The sequence below is a fragment of the Eumetopias jubatus genome, unplaced genomic scaffold (genome assembly GCF_037043125.1).
Source record: "Eumetopias jubatus isolate StellerSeaLion01/CBP00866 unplaced genomic scaffold, mEumJub1_p1.0 scaffold_3, whole genome shotgun sequence".
Taxonomy (NCBI): domain Eukaryota; kingdom Metazoa; phylum Chordata; class Mammalia; order Carnivora; family Otariidae; genus Eumetopias; species Eumetopias jubatus.
The window spans coordinates 155,970,913-155,993,373 of record NW_028274809.1 but is presented as its reverse complement, the minus strand read 5'-3'; the positions used below and the strand labels follow the sequence as shown (position 1 = coordinate 155,993,373).

General features: G+C 33.6%; 1 pseudogene; it reads left to right on the top strand.

Moving 5' to 3' along the window:
* Positions 1-325: 325 nt before the first annotated feature.
* Positions 326-14,917, top strand: LOC114210083 (ATP synthase F(0) complex subunit C2, mitochondrial pseudogene; annotated as a pseudogene).
* The last annotated feature ends 7,544 nt before the right edge of the window (positions 14,918-22,461 follow it).

Below are 22,461 nucleotides of genomic sequence, written 5' to 3'. Positions count from 1 at the left end.
TAACCAACTGAGCCACCCAGGCGCCCAATTTTTTTTTAATTTTAAAAAGATGAAGAAACTCAAAAGTCAGGGAAAGGAAAGGGCAAAGTTAACATTCTGTTACTTCTCGAGATTCTTTTATGGGAGGAACGATAGGGGAGGGGAAGAGGGAGGGAGAGAAGGAGAAAGAGAGGAAGGCAGGAAGGCAGGAAGGCAGGAAGAAGGAAGGAAGAAAAACATGGCTGCACCAAAGAGCCCTTGAGGTGCTTGTTGGGAAAGAGTTCTCCATGTGTTCTCAAAGTTCTCCAGCATAATCAATAACTTATTTATAAACTAACAGTCCACGATGTTTGTAGAGTTAATGGCCCCGGAAGATAGGGTGTCTCACTCCAGGTCAGTTTACCAAAAAGATCTGTTTGCCATGGAGGATAAGGAAAATAATACCTCCGTTCAGATCAAAATGTGGACAAGTTTGCTAGGAACCACTGTAAAAGATTAGAGTTATCTGAAATTGTGTTTCCTTGGCTGTGATACTAACCCACTGTGTGTAGAATTCACCTGGGTCTATCTCTGCCATCACCTCATGGACTTGAAGTTTACAAGGGGAAACGATGCAAACGTGAAGTTGATGCTGCCTATTGTGCTACAATAAAGTTCTTTGCTGTGATCCAGGAATTTCACAACTTCCACCAGCATCAGTGAAACTGTGACTGGCTAACTTGTTAACTTGTAGGATAAAATCTCACACCCTTCACAGTTCTTGACAAAGGCATTTCTTTAACCATGCAGTTTCCTTGAATCTTTTAGGTATGTCTTTTTGGACATCTTCATGGATAATCTCCAAAGCTGTTAAAGCATTCAGTTTCAAAAGTTTAAAAAACATGACTCTTTTACCAATATAAAATGAACATGTATCAAAGATTTCCTTTAATTCATTAAGAAAGTAGTGGGTAAATTACTGTGACTCCTTTAAAGAACATATGAGAACCTAGGTTACTTATAGAAGAGTAAGATTGCTGGGTTGGATAAAAAACTTAATGTTGAATTGGAATAAAAACCATAACTTTTAGCCCTTTACCACAACATGGTCAAAGCTCTGGCACTAGAAATATAAAATAGTTCAGTAAATAGAAAGTCTAATCTACCACTGAACTGAAAAATAATTTAGTCATTTTTTGCCTGTTTTCAGGTTTCAGATGATGTTTCTCACAGTTGAGAAGATTGTATATGGTTTAATGTTCTTTGAAAAATTTTTGCCACATAATTAAATGCTATATATGTGTTAGCTATCATTTTGTTTATATATGTATATATATTATATATATTTGAAAACTGAATATAAAGTAGTTTTCTGTTCTTTTAGGTGGGAAATAGCTAAAACTGAATTTTAGCTTCTCTATGACCAACTTATAGGTAGTTAATGATGATACTTACCCTCCACCCAAAACAGTAATAGCACAATGCTATCAAAATCTTAGGCCTTTGTCTTAATCTGTTTTCCCCTCTTATTTTACCATTCTAATACTGTGTGTTAGGAGCACTGTCCGAATTCTGTTACAACAGAATTACTCACCAAGTCTTTTCTGAATCATAGTTCCCTGATTTCGTTGTATATAATGAATTAACCTCTCTTATATGCATCTAGAAGATACTAGCTATATATCATTCTTGGGAGAATTGAAAAAGTTTTTGCTAAAATCATTCTCCACAGTTCTTCATTCTCTTGAGGAAACTTGATTGGGAAAGGCTCAAGCTACACCAGCAAGGGCAATATCAGCACCTGGGAACTTGCTAAAAACTCAGAATCTCAAGCTCTACCTCACAGCTATGGAGTCAGAACCAGAATTTTAGTGAGATACAAAGGTAATTCATATAGATATTAAAGTCTGTGAAATGCTGCTCTAGAGTATCCATCTATATGTAGAGACTAGACTAGAGGATAAATCTTCATCTGAAAGGCAGTTTATGTGAGGCCTCTGAAGCCTGATGACTTTGGTTAAAAAGCTTTAACAGTTTTGTGACTTCTCAAGATAAATAACCCTTTTGCACTTTAGGTTTTCTCTATAAATTGGGTATTTATAGAAGGATATTATCAGATTCACAGCATTGTAGAATGGAGTTCCACATATGGAAATGGTTTATATCAGCACATGATAAGCTCTCAATAAATGAGAACTATTGTTATTTATATCCATGTCTTGGAGACCCTTTTTATGTTTTTACCCAGATACGACTGTTGGATGCATTTTAATTTTCACCCCTTGTGTGCACTGAACATTTTACATTAATACTGTACTGTTTTACATTAATTCTGCATGACTTTCCATGTGAATTGAATAAAGGATGTCATAAGCACTGTGAGAAAAATATTGAATATTGCCTCAATATTGCAACATTCAAGGACGTTAAGATTACATTTATCTTTAGATAAATTATATTTATTTTCATTCTAAAACATGGCCTTATAAAAGAAAAGCATGGCCTTATGTGATTTTTAGTCTTTATAGCAATAGATCTGTTTGAATTAATAAATATATGTACACCTAGCCACATCACTCATCATCCTGAAATAAGATAATTAACAAAATACTTAATCATTTTATCTGTGAAAGAGGAGGAATTGGAGCTCCAAAAGAACCTAGTCCTAGGGGAAGATTAATTGTAACTTAGGAAATATTAAAGTAACCTTAGGTAAGAGTTATTCTGAGGTGAAGAAGGCTTTTAAAATCACCTAATAGCATTTTGGCATTATTACCACAGGAATGCCATGGAGCCATAAACACAGGACAGAAAAGTTTTCCTAAGAAAGCTATTATTCTTGAGGAATTTAAACAAAAAATCACTTCCTACTCCAGAAAGAATTCTTCCATCTTTGTTTCAATGGTACTGTGCTCATGTGAGTTTCTCTCAGTGTTCTTTTGCCATCTTTGGCAAAATCATACGTTGTTCTTCTATTTTTCTTAAAATCTTAAAATATTTGCAAATAGTAAAAAAAAAATCTGAGAGTACAAATGTATTTAAAATATAAAGTAATAATACCCTGTTCCAATTCTCCCAAATTCCTCCTCTCTTCCTTGTGAACTATTTTAAATAATTTGTTTGTAATTTCATCCATAAGTTTAAATAACAGTAAATTGATATGTCTATTATAGACCTTTAGGTCCACTATATGTAACACTATCTCCTGTTTTATGAGTTATCGCCTATCTCCACATACTGTTTTCAAGTCCTAAGAAAGCAGAAATGTATGTCCCTTTTTTTCACTGCTGTATTCTCAGTGGTAGAATAGTGCTTGTCACTTAGCTTTTGTTGAGTTAATAAATAATGGATAAATAGATCAAAATTGCTTTCATATCAATCCTCAGACTTTTTACCCTCCAATTTTTGATGGTGTAAGTATTTTTCTTATTCTTCCCTCAATTAGATTTTTAATTTTTTTTTAATTTTTTTATTGTTATGTTAATCACCATATATTACATCATTAGTTTTTGGTGTAGATTTTTAATTTTAATAATATGCCTCAATTAAATGCTTTACTTCATGAACTTGAAACTCCTGGCCTTCTAATTATAGAGTCTCAATTTTTTTCTCAGTTCTCTCATCTCTACTACAAATTATGCTTCCTCAACAATAACATTCACAGTCTTCATTTTGATAGTTTCAGAATTTATATCATTATTTTAGATATAATCTGAGTTACACTGTAATAATTCCATTTGGTTATCTAAAAGTAGATGAAAGAGTAAAACAATTTATTTGCAAATGAGGTCTCACAGGTTGGAATAATTGTTAAGATGTTGATCCTTTACACTTATTACTTTATTTAGAATTGTATCTCTATTTCTCTTTTTTATTACTACTGCAAACGCTTTGAGGCTGTCACTGTATTTTACCTACATTAATTCAACAGGCAACTGATTTATATATCCTATACTACTCTCTCTGTACTCTGACCTATCCTATACCCTACTGCCAGTTTGTCGCATCGATTTTCACAATTTTTCTATTTACCTTTAGTTACAAACTCTAGGTATGTCATATATGTCCAAACTCTTGTTCTTGTTTAATATACCAGTACTCTCGTATATACACTATAAGCTCTAAAAGATTGAAGCTACATGGCATTCTGAAACATACTACCATGCACCAGGCTTCAGTGACAATATTACTTCCAAGTATTTTGTCAGACTCCCATGACAACAAAACTTAAGGAAATTCTTTCATGGCATGACACAATAAAATCCATACATTCTAGAGCACTAGAGATTGGCCTTTTACATTTAAGTAAGTCATAATTTACCTTGAAATGATTTTTGTATACAAAATGAGCTGAAATTCCTTTTTTTTAACAGATAATTTTACATCTGAAACTATGTGCAAATTAACACTTTTACCTGCTACAGGTAAACATATGACCATGAGCGCGTGCGCGCACACACACACACACACACACACACACACACACACCCTTTACTCACAAAGCATCTTAGCCGCATGTGTTCCCACACAGAGTGATGTGGTGAGGTTCAGGCATACCTACATGTCCAGTGGGGTTTGTATCACAGAAGAGGAACCCTAAAATTATGAGGTTCATATCTTATATAGAGCAGCTGTCAGATACGTACCTTTGCTTTTCTGAAGGGAAAACAGAAAATTTTGCTCTATAAAATAGACAAATCATCCTTGGATAGGGAAAAAGATTTCTAGGTCTATTCCCTTTGGAAATTATGCCATGGATTAAGGGGAGATGAATCTTTAAATCTCCCCTGAGCAGTTCATTATCTCTAAATTCCAAAGAATGTTTGTCATTCAATATTAGACTGTGCTGAAATATGAAAATATTCATGAAGCATTGCTTCCCACCAATAATTTTTCTCAATATCAATTAGTGAATAGTCATCCTTTCCCCAAAGTTCTGCAAAGCAAATTGGTTGTGTAGCATATTTCCATGTGAGCATGGATCCTTTCTGGATTCTTTAGTCTATTCAATTGTTTTATTTCTATTTTCACATTAATAATTTAATGTCACATTGTTCACATTAATCCTGTAGCATTTTATAAAATCTTTATGACAAATTACATTACCTGATAGGGCCAGTTCCTTGCTTCTTCTACTTCTTCTTTTTTTTTCCCCCAAGGATTCTCCTAATTATTTTGATTTCTTATACCATGAATAATTTTTTTTGGAATTTAATTGAAATTAAATTGAATCTATAAATCAGTATTATAAGAACTAATGTTTTATAATGTTTAATAATCTTATTTATAAACCTCACATGCTTTTTCATGGGTTTTCTTTAATATTAAAATATTCAAAATATAAATAAATTAATTGGTAAATTAGAACAACATCTCAATGCTCTATTGTCAATCAAGGGTATGAAAAAATTGAAGCTTATTCATTCAATGCAACGTACATGGCAGTAAAAAATAATAAATTACAATTGCCCACGTGAACAAAAATTAATCTCAACAAATAATACTGAACAAGAAAGACAAATTTCTGAGAATAATAAAATTTTAGTATGAGTATGTTCCATGCCATATTGGGAATAAATTTGGTAAATCTGTTAATCCTGATTGCAGGTTAGTTGTTGACCTAGTATTTCTTTTAAGTAGTCCTCAAGTAAGAGGACTTGACAACACCGTACTTCATCCTAGACTCCTCTGGCACTTGAGGGAACCATCTGTGTTACTTGGTGCCTTTCTCCAGAAGAGAAACAACCTTTTCATGTCTTCATGATAGGAAGTAGTTTTGCAATGTGGAACAAGATGCCCACTGAAATTAAGCTTCTGCCTTCCCACAGAAACTGGGATCTCCCTTGATGTTTGCCTTTCAATGAGATGACTCCCAGATTCTTGAGGAAGACATTGCTGGGACATAAAAAGTGACAAAAGGCCAGCCAAAAAAGGACCTCTCTAGTCTTCAGAAGAAAGTACATACATTTCAAAGAGATAGGAAAGTTCTTACAATTACATGTTATCCAAGGAAATTGCTGAAAGATAAAGGAGAGGGAAATCTCTCCTTTTTCTTTTTTTTCTCCCTTATTTTCAACAGATAGTATTACACCCCTTATTTTTAATTTGTATTTGTCCTTTTAGTTTTCAGATAAAATACAAGATGCCCATTTAAGTTTGAATTTCACATAAATATTTTTAGTATATTTATTTTTTTAAGTGTTATATCTCAAAGTACATGTGGAACAAATTTCATAAGTCTGTCAATCCTCACTCCAGGATAATTGTTGACATAGTATAGAGGGGAAAATTCCTACAAACACAGTAGTCCAAGCTAACTGTATGAGGCAGAAGATCCCACAGCCACATCTAGAAAATTATAGGGTTTCAGACAAAAAGAACAAAGATGGCTTTTTCCCATTGGAGCTTCATTTGTGAAGGCTCTGATAAATAATAATTCCTAAGAGAAGGTAGGTAAAGGCAGCTAGGATCGGGATGAGACTCCAAGATGCCCCACAAGAAGAACCTTATGCAAATAGTAAATAAATGTAAAAATCTTTTTAGACTGAGATCTTAATAAGTTAAGAGGGGGACTTTATTCCAACAACAACAACAAAGGCACTTAAATTAATCAATTAGTACAAGGTAATTTTAAATGTACATGCCTATTTTGTATATTGAAGCTATTCAAATCCAACTAGAATACTTAAGATGAAGAGCATTATCTCTGTGAAGATGAAAGAGTAATAAATTACTAACAGCCCATGCCAGGCTAAACAGTTTACACTTGTGCTTTGATATGCAGCTAGAAGTGCTGTTTGTAGACCCTAATCACTTAAACCCACAATTATTGTTAAGACTTTGCTCAAAAACACTTATTCCATTTGTAATTATAATGCTTTACCTCAACAATCTTAGCAATTGCTATTATTTTCTAAAGTTAAAATTCCCTGTTGCTTTCACCCATCTTATGAGTATTCAATATAAAGTCTTGTGAGTAGTTCTCTTGTATAGCCTTCTCTGTAATCTTGCTTCTTAGATTAATATTATTCAGTTGCTGAGAAAATTGAGTGTTGACACTTTTGAGATTTGCATGCACTTTTATTTAAAAAAAAAGTATTATCATACATTTTGTTGATTAACAAATAAAAACGCAAGGCTGTCTTATTCTCTTCAATAGACCATAAAAAGTAAATTACGGGGCCATCACTACATCTCCCAAATGAAAAGCTTCAGAAATCTCAGTAGGATAGTAGTTGAATTAAACTGCCAAAAAAAAGAAAAAAAATAATATATAAATCATCAAATCATATTTCTCAGTTAAGCTTATACACATGCAATACATATATCTAAATCTGGTCAGCAATGCTACAGTTGGTTGGAATGTTTCCATGCCTCAAAAACCTACATATTAAATTGATTGATCACTTAAGCCATCTCCTGTTTCCTTTGATCTCCCATCATTTGCTATAGTGTCTGATGACTGACATCATCAGCAGGGGTACATCATCTAGACAGAGTGCTAGCCTAGAGAAACAGGGAAAAGAAACAAAAATGTGTCTGTCAAATATACATGATCAAAAAAAGTGATATTTTACAGGCATATTATTACTGTCAGCTAAATGAAGAGGTAAGTGAAATAAATGGGATCTGAAATTAGAGATGAAAAGAGATTCTGCAACTTAAATTTTCAAAGATAGTACAATACTGAGGGTAAAATTATTTATGAATGCCATATTGCTTTACAGTCCAAAGCATAGAAACAATTTTCGGATAATTCACATCTTATTCTTCTATAATATTTATGCAGTTTGGGAGCTGAGTGGTTTGTTTTTTGTGATTTAACTCTTTTGCTTTTTATTTTCCTCTGAATGTAAAACAACAAACAAAAGCTACCATAAGATCAGAGCATTTTGGATCAGCATATCTGAATATACCTATCAATCAGTTATGATTTCTTATCAGTTACACCAATTGTTTTCCACTGTATATGAAAGGAAATAAATTACACTATCCAGATTTATCTGAACAGAATACACTTAAAGAGTAGTTTAAAATGTAGTTTATAACTTAATACTCTCCACAGCAATGATCTGAACTAGCATCCTACTGCTATTTTTAATTGCAGCTCTGGCAGGGAACGATTAAGCACCATTATCAAAGTTACAGAGTAAATAGGTCAGTCTCTTATCCATGGGTCCTTACACCATGATGCCATTTACCATTCCTACTATCTTGTGATAAAACCCTCAGCCTCAGCCCTTATTGAAAAGCCCTATGCCCAAAGATCTCAGTTAAAAAAGAAAAAAATCTAAAGAAAACTGTACTTCTTAAATCACTTTATAGAAAAAAATAGTTCTATATTTTCTATTTCTGTGTTAATTTATGAAATCTTATACCTGAGAGCCATTGTTTCTATTTTGCACTGGAGTGACAAGCACTATTACCTAACAGGTCTTTTGCCCCTCCAATTTCTAAGATTAAACTGAATTGTAATGACAAGTTATTTGTGCAGAAACACTTAGACTAATGAAAGAAGCTTGTGTTAAACCTTGGATTTCAAAGTGCAGTTCCTAAGGGAGTTGTTGCCAACCTTTTATCCCCAGCGCCTTCCCTCTGACTAACTCTTCTGGCTACTCAGCTTTCCTTGTGTCAAATGCATGAGTTTCCTCCACTTCTCTCTGCCCTTCAAGAGTCCTCATCACCTTAAGTGTGATGAGTTATTTGAAATACCCTACTCAGAAAACTTGCTTTCTTTCTTCTTCTGTTGTTTTCATGCTAAATCCTAACCTGCGTTCAGAAAATTTTTAAGGAATCTGATTAAAACCCAGTGAAACTAAACACAAGGGAGAGAACAGAATATAAAAGAAGTCAGATAACCTAAAGGAGATCAATTTCAATCTGTTTTTAAGCTTGTTAATAATGTGGGGCCTGCCTTCTCCCACATGAATGTACGTCTGGGATTTGCAGCACTAGGCCAGCAGGAATGTTTCTCTTTGATATGTTTTTTCTTTGGGAAACCTGGTCCCACATCTAGAATGCCTCAAAACTTCAGTAGCTGCCATATTACTTCCTTCAATTCCCTTCAGTTTTCCTGGACCTCCTGGAATTGTTCCTTATTCCTTCTTGAATTACAATGCTATCCTGGGGGTTTGGGGGGAAATCCTTGTTAAAAAACAAAATTCAACTGAGTAAATTTTAAAGATCTTATTGGCTTTATTCAGTGATTCATGAGTCAGGCAGCATCCCATCTAGCAGATGGAAAGGAGCTCCAAAGAGCTGTACAAAATGAAAGGCTTTTATAGGCAGAAGGAAGTGGGACAAAAGTTATTAAGAGAGTAAATTGTTTCAGGCAGAGTTACTTTTCTTTGGGAGATGGCAAGTGTTTTATCAGGCACATTACCTCACTAGTGCTGACCAGGAAATTCTAGACTGACTAGTTAAGATTACATTTTTGATAGAGGCTGACACTGAAATTTGGTTAGGTAATAAGTCTCAGTTTGGTGATGTGGGCTTAGCACAAGTGACTCCATTTTGAGCTTGTTGTCTCTCTCTCTCTCTCTCTCTCTTTTTTAACATTGCCTATCATATTTAGAATATAATTCTCAATTTAGCTACTAAAAGTTCACAAATCTGTTTCAATTAAATCATTTGTATTTTTCACCCTATACTTGTTCTGATTTCTCCCGTGAAAAAATTTGTCACAAAATTAATCTGCCTATAAACAAAAATCATTTTCCCCATTTTTTCTCCCACCTCCTTAACATCAAACATATAAATTTTCCTCAATCTTAAAAAAATTTTCTTCTTTCTCACATATTCAATTTAAAAACAAAAATCATTAACACATATGAAGGATATGCCAAAAAATAATTAACTGTTAGCAAAAGAAAATGGATAAAGGTCTTACAAAGAAGATGTTAGGTCAGACAATTACATAATTTGTAAGTATACCTGAATGAAGTATATTGCTTTGGGTCACATTAAATAGGGTTAAGTTATGAAAGATGACCTATGATCTCATCAAACATGTTTTTCTTTTATTTTAAATTGTGTTTATTTAATTTTGTGTGGTTCATATAGAATGGGTCCTGGGAACACTGAATCATAACAAACTCCATAAATCACACCTAGCCAAAACCTACTAACTAATCCAAGATCCTACAGAGTAAGTCTCAAAGAAGCAGAATCTAGGATATAACTTGAAGAACTCTGTTCTTGTTTGTTTATTTATTTGAAAGTAGTTCAAATATGCTTACTAAAGAAATTGATTAAGGACACTTTTCTTCTTTTAAACAAGTAAAGTTACATGTAAGATTCCCTATGTATAGCAGAAAAGGGTGTTATGAAAAATATTGATGTAAAATGCTTTACCAGGGCACCTGAGTGGCTCAGTTGGTTAAGCAACTGCCTTCGGTTCAGGTCATGATCCCAGAGTCCTGGGATCAAGCCCTGCATCGGGCTCCCTGCTCCACGGGAAGCCTGCTTCTCCCTCCCCCACTCCCCCTGCTTGTGTTACCTCTCTCACTGTCTCTCTCTCTCTCTCTCTCTGTCAGTTAAATAAATAAATAAAATCTTTAAAAAAAAATAAAATGCTTTACCAAGTTTGAACAAAATTTGACTGAAATATAGTCTTTATTAGATCAGGATTGGTAGTATACATTTTATTACATATTTTATTACATTTATTACATTTGCTTATTTAAAAAATTGTGTTTTATAAGATGGTAATCTGTTATAGAATTCATCCCGCAACTGAGTACCAAATATAAGCATGAATATCAATGAGATAAGCAAGGACATTTTTTTTAAGTTGATAAAGTGCTATTAACAATTTTCCATAGAGCTTCACCCTAGATGTCCTACACATTATTTGAATGATTAAAATATTAGTTCTTTGATTTCTGGGAATGTCTACTAGATAGCATTTCTTCTACTTTAATTGGCAATCATTTGCTGCCAATTTAATTTGAAAATAAATTCTTATACATGTCATTTGCAATAATTTTTGAGGGCAGAACCCATAAAAATTGAGAAAAATAATTTTAGAGAGAAAACACTACACCCCTTGGGCCTACTAGAAATGCTTTTCAATTTTTCTACTACAAAGAAAATTCCAACTCACACTCAATAAAAGTTAGTCTGGAAGTCTCCCTTCATTGTAACAGATGGCACTCAATTTGATCTTTTCTAAGCAAGATATCAATTTGTCTCACAGAATGCTGACAACATGGAAAGCATACAAGGCCAAGCATTTATGAATTGAACATACAATATGAGGTGGGAATGAAAGTGTTCGAAGGTGTTCATCTTAAACTATCACCACCTGACCCAGCAAAAGCACTGTATGAGAATTTCCTGTGCTTCCTTACCACTGTGCAATTGATATTTAGGAGTATATATAAGCAGAGTGGGCCATACTCATAGGCTTGAAAACAAAGGATCAGACATGCCTAAAGTTTATGGAGATGCTATAGTTAGCTATGCAATCATCTAATAATTGGCCAAAGTAAGTAATTATTCACTCTTACCAAGGTGACCAACCTCCCAAAAACAAAGAAGCAAAGAATTACTTGGTTTGACTAATGGAAAAAATACTCTGTGCATACAAGTCAACTTTTATTTCTATGTCCCATATGCAGTGTTAATGCAGCTTAATTCTACCCATGATAAAACTAGGCAGAATACCTTGATGTGGCCCTCACATTCCACCTTTTTCACATTTCAAGAATAGACTACCAATGGATTAACACTTTTAAATCTTTGCTTTTATTTTGATTTAGTCTTATCTCTCCTCTCAACCTAAAATATTCCCTTTATTAAATATAAATATGTATATAACAGAATATATTATAAGTACTTGAGCTACTGTGAATGGTCAGTTCAGATATATCTATCTCTATCCATATCTATCTATCATCTATCTATCTAGATTTATTGTAAGATGATTTTGTTTCCTTTGAATATCTTAATAGCCAGTCTGGAAATATCTCTAATCTAAGCTACTTTACTTATGTCTATATTTTAGTAAGTCCAGAATATATCATTGTATTATTTTGCTGAACTAGGAACTCATGTGGCATGACAAAAGCAAGGGATAATAGAGACAATGCTGATGCTTAATTCAAGCACTCGTTTATTTTCTTCTTCTTTTTAACATGCCTATTGATCTAAAACTAAAGAATTTAAGTAACAAAGTCACCTATCAATAAAAAACATAAATTATTAAATAAAGGATGCCAAAAAGACATGAAAATCAATTTATTATACTCTGGCCTATTTTTTCAAAGATCCATAATTTGAAGGCAAATGTAGTATAACTGTTACTAATCACCCACACATCAGTTTTGTTTTCCTTAGTTCAGTAATATACTGAAAAATATAAATACAAAAATCACCCTGAAAGTAAATTAACTTTTATAAGAAAAAGAATAGTGCTTTAAGATTCTAGTCTTCCTTCCATAGATAGGGTATAATTTTACCTTAAGTGATTAGATTTTATTTGGATCATGACACTCTATTATATGAATTTACTCCTCTAATCTGTCAAAATCATTGCTCTGAAGTTGAAAATATTCATATTGATACAAGTGCCTTAGGCTTTTGTGCAACAATACTTAGTTTTTCTGAATAGACAGTATTTTATTAAATTGGGTAATATATTATCAAATATAGAAAATGGCATATATCATTAATATAATATCCCAATAGTACCCAATTAGGTCAGAGGCATCATATTATTGTTTTTATGAATATAGTTATGATAAACATGTCACTTTACATCTTAAGATTACTTATATTTTTATTTCCTCCCTATCATAAATCAATATTAATTAACAAGCTATAGTATGACTAGATTCATGAACTGGTTATATTTAAGAATTAAATATAATTTAACTCTTACACTTAAGTAACAGATTCCTTATTTACTCTTGAAGATTATTTTTCTTGCTATTGTTAAATAAAATTACTTACCAATCTATAGTATGATTAAGAACATTAGTTAATTATTTTTAAAATTAACGATTTTCTGATTATTTGTGATACAATTTATTTTTACCTTTTAAAGTTACAGTTATATAACCCTGGGAACGTTCATATCATCCTTCTTCTAGTCATGACAATTACAATAATTAGAGCATGTTGAACATATAATCTCTAAATAGTACTGTGCAAATGTTGCAAAGTTGTATATGAATCTAAAAATTTACTTATGGAAACATTCTACTCATTGCTTCATTGAATGACGGAAGATCATATATAATGCAATAGTGCATTGCTAAAAGCAGGACTAATCAAATTAAAGTTTAAGAATATTGACTGTCAATTTGTTTTAACACTTTTATTATAGAAAATTCTTCAATTTGTTAACTCTACTTTAAAATGAAAACAAACTGATGCCTTGCTATATGTTTAAATTAAGCTTGTTATTTTGGCCTTGACACATCCAAAATAAGAACATTATTCAACACAAGCACAACTTGTCTGCATATCAGCTAGAACTATTGGAGCTTAGTGTCCTCTATAGACATTGAACACAATTACTTGATGAGTGAGTGGAAGGGTGGTTGTTTTTCGTTGACTTGAAAGGGCATATGCAATAATTAAAATTTTGTTTAAAAAAACTGGCTTCGTCCTTTTGAACCTGGCTTGAGAAAATGATGACTAAAGCAGTCTTCAGTGGAATTGCATTTGGACACCCTCAGCTAGATCTTAGAAAAAGTTCCTCTGTTCCTTTGTATTTGACAAGCATTTGGCAATTGAACTGAAGATACTTTTCTATTACACATAGGTCTTTTTATTCATGTTTGCACAAGATGATGAATGCAAAGCGGAAGTAATAATATTCGTTTTTTGGCCTTTTGGCTAAGATCAAGTGCAAACCAGAAGTAATACATATCACTTGCTAAATTTCAAATCTTTTGTTACAATTTACCCGATTCTTCTGTTTTTATAGAAATATAAAAGAGAGGCTGCTCCACACTACCTTACCACCACCATTACCGTATGTATATTAGTGAATCAAATGCAGCATTTTGTTTCTAGGTTTTAAAACCTGAGAGTAATAATGCACAATTTCAAATTATTTATTTGAGAAGGCTTTTGCTAAATAATTTCTAAATAGTCTATGTAAAGTTCTTTCCATTCATGGGGACTTTAAAAATGGTCAGTAAAATTAACTGTCAGTCCACTGTGGTCATCATCGCTGATAGTTTAGAACAAACACCACAGGAAGCATTTCATGTTGTGGAAAAAATCAGAATGCATGACCATACAATTACAAAGTCAGAAAGGTCTCTACATATTTAGGTAACTTCAAAAAATTGAATATTTCTAAACCTGTCATGTACAGCAAGAGTTCCCTGAATGCCTAATGACCTGATAATATCGAAAGCTTCCAAGGCTGTAAAGGTACTATTTAGAGTGCCTGCTCTGTGATAGCAGGGAGCTGCTCCTTATTATCAGATTAATGTGTATCAGAAAAAGTACTTTGGCTGTCCTCTCTGCACTAGGAGCAGCTCTCCTGCCACAGCTCCTCATCCCCTGAAAATATACACCTTTGCAAAGTTCTTCTCCACCCCTTCCTGGTCAGAAGCACCTCTCAGCTGTTGAGCCAATCACTGTAGTGATACTAAAATTGCCAAAGACAGATGAGAGCAGCTCATCTGTCTTTGGCAGCAGCTTGGCAGCCCCATGTCCCCTGACCTCACTTACTCCTCGACGCAGCTTCTGAACCAGTGTGATTTCAAGGGACATTGACATAGCAGCCAAGTTCATTGGGGCGGGGGCTGCCATGGTAGGGGTGGCTGGCTCTGGGCCTGGAACTGGGACTGTGTTTGGGAGCCTAATCATTGGTTATAACAGGAGCCCTTCTCTGAAGTAATAGCTCTTCTCCTAAGCCATTCTGAACTTTGCCCTCTCAGAGGCCATGGGGCTATTTTGCCTGATGGTGACCTTTCTTATTGTCTTCACCATGTGAAGGAGCTTTCTCCACCTCCAGTGTCTTTCCCCCATGTCTTATTTTTCCTGTATGTTCCTTTTTTCTAAACCTCCCCAGGGAGCCTGGGGAAAGTAGTTGGCTCAGTTTAACAGGAGGAAGAAATAATGTATTAATAAGAAAAAAAAAAGGAAAACTACTTTCATTTTTCTGACACATAGAAGTTATAAAGCAAACCATAAGAGTCTCTTAACTATAGAGAACAAATAGAGGATGGAGGGAGGTGGCTGGGGCGTGGGCTAAATGGGTGTTGGGCATTAAGCCGGGCACTTGAGTTGAGTACCGGGTGTTGTATGTAAGTGATGAATCACTAAATTCTACACCTGAAACCAATTTTACCATATATGTTAACTAACTTGAATTTAAATAAAAACTTGAAGTTAAAAAAAAAAGAAGTTATGGACTCTAAAAGCAAAATCAGAAAGGAGACAAAACTTATTAGGAGGTTTTATTATTTCGTATCAAAGTCATATTAGTTCTTTTTTCACCAGTAAGATTTCAGGAGTGTCGATGCAATATAGTTTTTTAAAAATGAAATTTAGGAACTATGTGCTCATCAGTAAATGAACAGGGAAGCAGAAAAAAATTATAGACACCATTTTTTAGCATGGGTACTCACTGACAGATGCGTCATGCAATAGTGCAAAGCCTAAGAACAGTGAATACAGAGATTATGCCTGATAGTTCAGATTCTATCTTGCTTTTCCTTTTTTCTGTAGTGAATCTTTCTCTGTTCTCTTTCCTTTCAACTACTTGGTAAACTTCCTAAAATCCTTTACATTTAAAGTTAAGTATTTGCTCATATTAAAACATTTCCAGAGGCCCCCAGAAGTGTTAATGCTGTTTTGAATATTGTATTAAAGCTATGATGATTTATTTTCAACTTTGAATTCTTCAGTGTTAGATGCACACCACACTCTCTCTCACACACACACTCAACTTTGTAATACAGGAAATAAACAATGGATGGATGGATGTGGTGGTGAGAGCCAGTAGAGATTGCTTGGTGTCCTTCCTTTATGGCCACTCAGTATCCATGTAAACCCCTCTATCCATTATAAACTTCCATACAAGTATATCAACAGCATCATGCTTATGCCTCAGAGGATGCGACTATCCATATACAAATGAAGAAGTACTCATCTTCCCTGAAAGAGGTAATAAGGTCGTATCAGTTATTATATTTTTCTGAATAAAGTTAATTTATTTTCCAGACTATTTGCAATGCTATCTCCATATTCTGTAAAGATCAAATATTATATTTTAGCATCATTACAAGACCTTCCCATTATAGGACCATAATTAAAAAGCTGTGAAGTAGGGCATGCAGTGGCTCAGTTTGTTAAGCATCTGCCTTCAGCTCAGGTCATGATCCCAGGGTCCCCTCCCCCAAGCAGGGAGCCCACTTCTCCCTTTCGCTCTGTCCCTCCCCTCTGCTCATGCTCTCTCTTCTCTCTCTCTCGCTCACCCTCTCTCAAATAAATTAAATCTTTAAAAATAAATAAATAAAAAGCTGTGAAGCTCACTCTCCTTCAATGGTAACTCAAAAGTGGTATGTATTTACCAGAGCTACATTATATATGTAGCTGATTATATACGCAAGTAATACAATAATAGGCTCCCCATCCAGGACACTATGGTTAATTACACCACCATTATATATCCCTGTAGATCAAAATATTGCAATTGTCACTCTGGTCTTATGCCTTCCACAGTCACTATTATCTGCCACTCCGGAATTCAAATCATACTCACTGAAATGAAAGAGTGAAGCTCAATGGAAACATTGCCATTGACATCCTAGGCCTACAAAGAGTAGACATCACAGAGCCATATAAGGATATTGGAACTCTTCAAGACATTTCAAATATTTTCAAAATAGTGACCTTTAAGTCTTCCCATGGGACATATCAGTCATGATAAATTTACATCAAGATGGCATCTCCCTAGATGTTTGAATTTCTTCTTCAGTAGACTAAGCAAATTCTGGCAATGAATCTCATAATGTAGGCCAGTGCTGAGACCAAATTTCAGTCAACCAATCAAGAAAAATGTTAAAGCCACTATAAGTTGCTTGAGTTAACCGTTGAATCAGAATCTCTGTTACACGCTCTACAAAATTTGTAGAGACAAATTGTGCTTGATGTAATGTTATGTTTGTCTTACTTGATCAAGTACCCTTAGGGTCCATCCTTATAAATAATGCCTGGGTTTCTGATAATACAAAATTCGCAAAAAATTGTAAATCCTTAATTGTGTAAGCGATCTTCTTCCAATTGTTCTTTATATTTGTTACCAAGGGGCATTTGTAGATTTCCTCTAGTAATGGATATAAAGAGGAAGGGGATTGTGGTATGGAGATTAGAGAATAAATATACCATATATAAGCAACTGCCTAAGATAAGATTATAACAGAAGTTTTAAGCAAAATATAGCTAGTATGTTGCCAAGGGTAGGAGGGACTGCTTCTACTAGTTAGAAAGGCTTGAAGGTTTTGAAAGATTTTTAGAGTCAGTGAAATCTACCTAAAAGTCTTCAATTCCTATATGCAGGTCTCCAATTCTTACCAAATAATATTTCACATAAGTCACTGGGTGAGGCTCTGAACTCTACTTCTGTTGCAAGATTATATTTTGATTTTATTTAGTGTCATCACAGAAACTAACTTGTTCTCTGATCAGACCTTGATCTGAGCGTTTAACAATCTGACCTCATGATGCCATTTTTCAGTAAACTCTCCAGTAGAGTCAGAAGTAGTCAACACATCCCATCATTCCTATAGGCCTCACCCACCATAACAAACAGTTAAGTGCAGTCTTACCTTCACTAACAACTTCATCTTAGGCAACAGGTGATAGCTTAAGTAAGCATTTGCCTTTGCATGCTGTGGATTACCTGTGTCTCAGTTTTCCATTTTCTGAGGTCAACATTTGCAATCAGGTTGTATAACAATTTTCAAATTTATAGGTTTAGTGTTCTGTGCCCTGGAGCCACTCCTTGTAGTACATGTACAAGTTGATGTCCTGTTATTATAAGAGACACTATTCTTGATATTTCAAATAGAAAGAAATTGGTGAAGATGTTGTCTACAAGGATGGGCTAAAGAAGCAAAATAGTATTAACAGTTACTCCTTTTTCTTAGAGAACTGCTTCTCAAAGGAAGTTAGAATAATCATCCCTATATCATCATCTAAGATGGAGCGATCTGAATGGTTTCTTTTTTGAAAATGATTTTCTTCATAGAAATTATGGGTGTGTGTATATATATGAAGATGTTTTGCAAGCTGTAAAGCAGAAAAAAAATCTATATTGTATGATTATAGCACAGTACTAGAAGCTTCTCAAATTCTTTGGAAAATTACAATTAATTCCTGTTTTGAAACATTGTGGATACAATCATTGTAGAAGGAAGACATTGCTTCTCAAGAAAACTTTTTAAAAATTACATATAATACTGGCATTGCATTGGAAAGGGAAGATTGAGTAAAATCACTATGAAAAGTAATTGTTTTTAAAGTTAAGTAATAGAAAAAACTAAACAAAATATCATATATTTTCCTGTCATGCAAAACAATTTAGTCTCTAAATGTCATTGCTGACAATAAATGCACTGTTAAGGTTAGTAGACAGCTCTGCTTTCCTAAAAACATGGGTAAATTTTAAAGAAAAAAAAGGAATCTGCAGAATTCCTTGCAAAACTAAGAGTATTGGTATCCAAACATCTATGAAATGTTTAATGTCAAGAAGCACTACAAACAGATAAAAATGGATTTCCCAATAATGTCAAAGTAGCACTATTCACAACTTTAATTTACTATGACATGTTCCAGTAAGTATGGCCACTATGCTTTAGAGAGTGATATCTGTCCAATAATTATCTCACTTTTGTTTATTAAACATTTGCCTTATTTTGGTTTTTATTACACACACGTGTGTCTATTTTTCCCTATTATTCTTTATTCTATTGTTATCTTAGTCTTTCCTGTTCTGTTCTTTTTCTATTTCCACTAGATTATTTTTTCAAACATTCTCTTTATAGTGTTTTTAACTCACTTTATTCCTATATGGATAAGGGATTAGACAAAAATGTATGGAATGATCAAAGTTAGTAAGATAGCTTTAGATGCCATGAGTGATGCAAAGATATGTGAATTCTCTCCCCTCCCTCCATAAAGACATGCAATTTAGAAGGGAAATGAGATGAATAAAAAAAGTACTATAATACAGATTTGAATAAGGTAATTGTCTTAAGGCTAAAAAGGAATCTTTCCTTTTTTTAAAAATGTTTTTTAAATATTTTTTAAATGTTTTGGCCCAACCTTTTCCTAACCAACAGGAAAATTCTTAGTAAAATGCCCTTAGTAGATGTTTTGTCTCAGTATTGCATAGAATATTCCAAGTTCGTTGATTGTATTTCGTTGATTATATTATATTTATTTAAAAATCTCTTACTATATGAAACTGAAGGCTGCTTCCTTGTTTTATATTATGATGGATAGATACCATGGGCAAAGGTTTTTAAAGAGGGAACAGCAATACTCAACCACAAAAGCTGAAAAACGCAAGGATTCTTTAGTAACTAAAAAATTCAGTTAAATGGTGGAAGTAAATGTGGTATAGAGACAAAGAAATGTAGTGATAATGATATGTATCAGGAACTTCAGAATTTTAACAACTTTTTAGCAAACAATACATCTAATGAGTATGGAAACAAAAAAAATGTGAGTCCACTGGTAATAGATAAATCATCAAACATCATAGTTTGCAAATTGTCGGGAGATCTGCCACTTATTAGCTGTGCTTCATTGAAAAAAAATCACTTGTTCTCTCTGTCTGTTTTCTTACTTGTAATAAAAGATGGGTTTTTAAATTTATTTTTATTTTTTAAAAATGTTGAATATCTATCTAAACAAGAGCTTTTAAGAATTAAATGACATGTTATATTTGAAAGTACTACATAAACTATTTTATTATACAATTTTAAATTGTTATTTTATATACATGATTCATAAGATATTCCCACTAAAAAGTGATTATAAAACTTGGCATTGTACATTTTACTGAGGAGGCAATCAAAAATACTTGTTGCTTTGACTTCAGTGAGTGATTTCTCTGCAGTTACAAACAAAATATATTCTGTAATATATTTATTGGGAGTACAAAATGCAAGAACTATAAAAACAATCTACCATTTATGGTTAGAATTGATTAACATTTATGAGTATATTTTTCAGCTCTTAGCTCCATAATACAACATTTAAAATATTTTTAAAGAATTGTAAAGAATTTTGCAAATGTTGGAAAAGTGGCCAAAATGTATAAGTTCTTGATTTAAAAGAAAACAAACAAACAAAAAAAACAAACTTCAAAAGCATTGTCAGTTGTTCTTATTGTTTTGATGTTCTTTTCTCTTTTTTGGCACAAAAAAGAGAAACCTTAGGAGTAAATAATAAGAGTTTATATATACAAATCACTTTGATATTAGCCTTTAGTGCTAAAGACAAAATAGAGGAAATTGGTTAAAATGCACACAAAAGTATTTAGATTAAAATAGATAAGAGGTATTACTTTGAAAGTGTGATCTCTTTTTTAAGATTTTTTTAAAGATCTTCTTTAATTTATTTTATTAATATTTTATAGTTTGGGGTATAAAAGTGTTGCATTTCTTTATTTTTAATTGAAATATGATTAACATAGAAGGTTATGTTAGTTTCAGGTGTATAATACAATGATTCAGCATTTCTATACAGTACTCAGTGCTCATCACAATAAGTGTATTCTTAATCCCCTTGCATTTCTTTTTTTAATTATGTTAATAACCATACATTAATCATTAGTTTTTGATGTAGTGTTCCATGATTCATTATTTGTGTATAACACCCAGTGCTCCATGCAGAACTTGCCCTCTTTAATACCCATCACCAGGCTAACCCATCCCCCCACCCCCCTCCCCTCTAGAACCCTCAGTTTGTTTCTCAGAGTCCATAGTCTCTCATGGTTCGTCTCCCCCTCTGATCTTCCCCCTTTCATTTTTCCCTACCTGCTATCTTCTTTTTTTTTTTAACATATAATGTATTATTTGTTTCAGAGGTACAGGTTTGTGATTCAACAGTCTTACACAATTCACAGCGCTGACCATAGCACATACCCTCCCCAGTGTCTATCACCCAGCCACTCCATCCCTCCCACCCCCCACCACTCCAGCAACCCTCAGTTTGTTTCCTGAGATTAAGAATTCCTCATATCAGTGAGATCATATGATACATGTCTTTCTCTGATTGATTTATTTCACTCGGCATAATACCCTCCAGTTCCATCCACGTGGTTGCAAATGGCAAGATTTCATTCCTTTTGATGGCTGCATAACATTCCATTGTGTGTGTGTGTGTGTATATATATATATATATATATATATATATATATATATATATATCACATCTTCTTTATCCATTCATCTGTCGATGGACATCTTGGCTCTTTCCATAGTGTGGCTATTGTGGACATTGCTGCTATAAACATCTCTAGGTAAGGTGTGAAGTACACATAACAAAATCTAAAAGGGGAATTTTGGGCTACTTTTTTGTTTCTGATCAACAGAAACATTTCTCTAAGAAACATAGAGAAATGGACTCATCAAATTAAACATGTGAGTGGGGAACAGGAATTGAAAATAAATGAGGGGCACCTGAGTGGCTTAGTCAGTTAAGCATATGACCCTTGATTTCAGCTCAGGTCATGATCTCAGGGTTGTGAGATCCAGCCCCGCATCAGGCTCTGTGCTGGATGTGAAGCCTGGTTAAGATTCTCCCTTTGCCCCTTCTCTCTCCCTCTCTCTGTCTCTCAAAATGAATAAATAAACACATAAATAAATTTTAAAAAATGAAGATTGTGACTAAATTTTTTGATGAAAATAACAGGAAAAAAGGTAAAATCTTTTTTTAAAGATTTTATTTATTTATTTAATTGACAGAGAGAGAGAGAGAGACAGCAAGAGAGAGAACACAAGTGGGGGGAGTGGGAGAGGGAGAAGCAGGCTTCCCGCTGAGCAGGGAGCCCGATGCGGGGCTCCATCCCAGGACCCTGGGATTATGACCTGAGCCAAAGGCAGTCACTTAACCAACTGAGCCACCCAGGTACCCCAAAAGGTAAAATCTTTTATATTCCAGATGTCAATATTTCTTTAATGGGGTTTTTAACAAAAGAAATATTACAACGACTTCATGGAAAATAAAAATTGTTAACATTTATTAGAGTCATCTGACATACTACACACTTCACATATCTATAATTATATGAATAGTATCTACTAATGTACACATACATGTATATATAAACAAAATACACACATTAGAATTCAGTAACTTAACGTTCACACCTAGGTAAGAGCTGATGCCAAAACTCATGGGTCCATCCACCAGGTAAGTCTTGCAAATGATTCTAATATATGGAATTCATAACAGAAATATGATAATAGAAAATGAATTTTCTTCCAAGAATAACATCCATTATTTGGAATGAGGGCATAG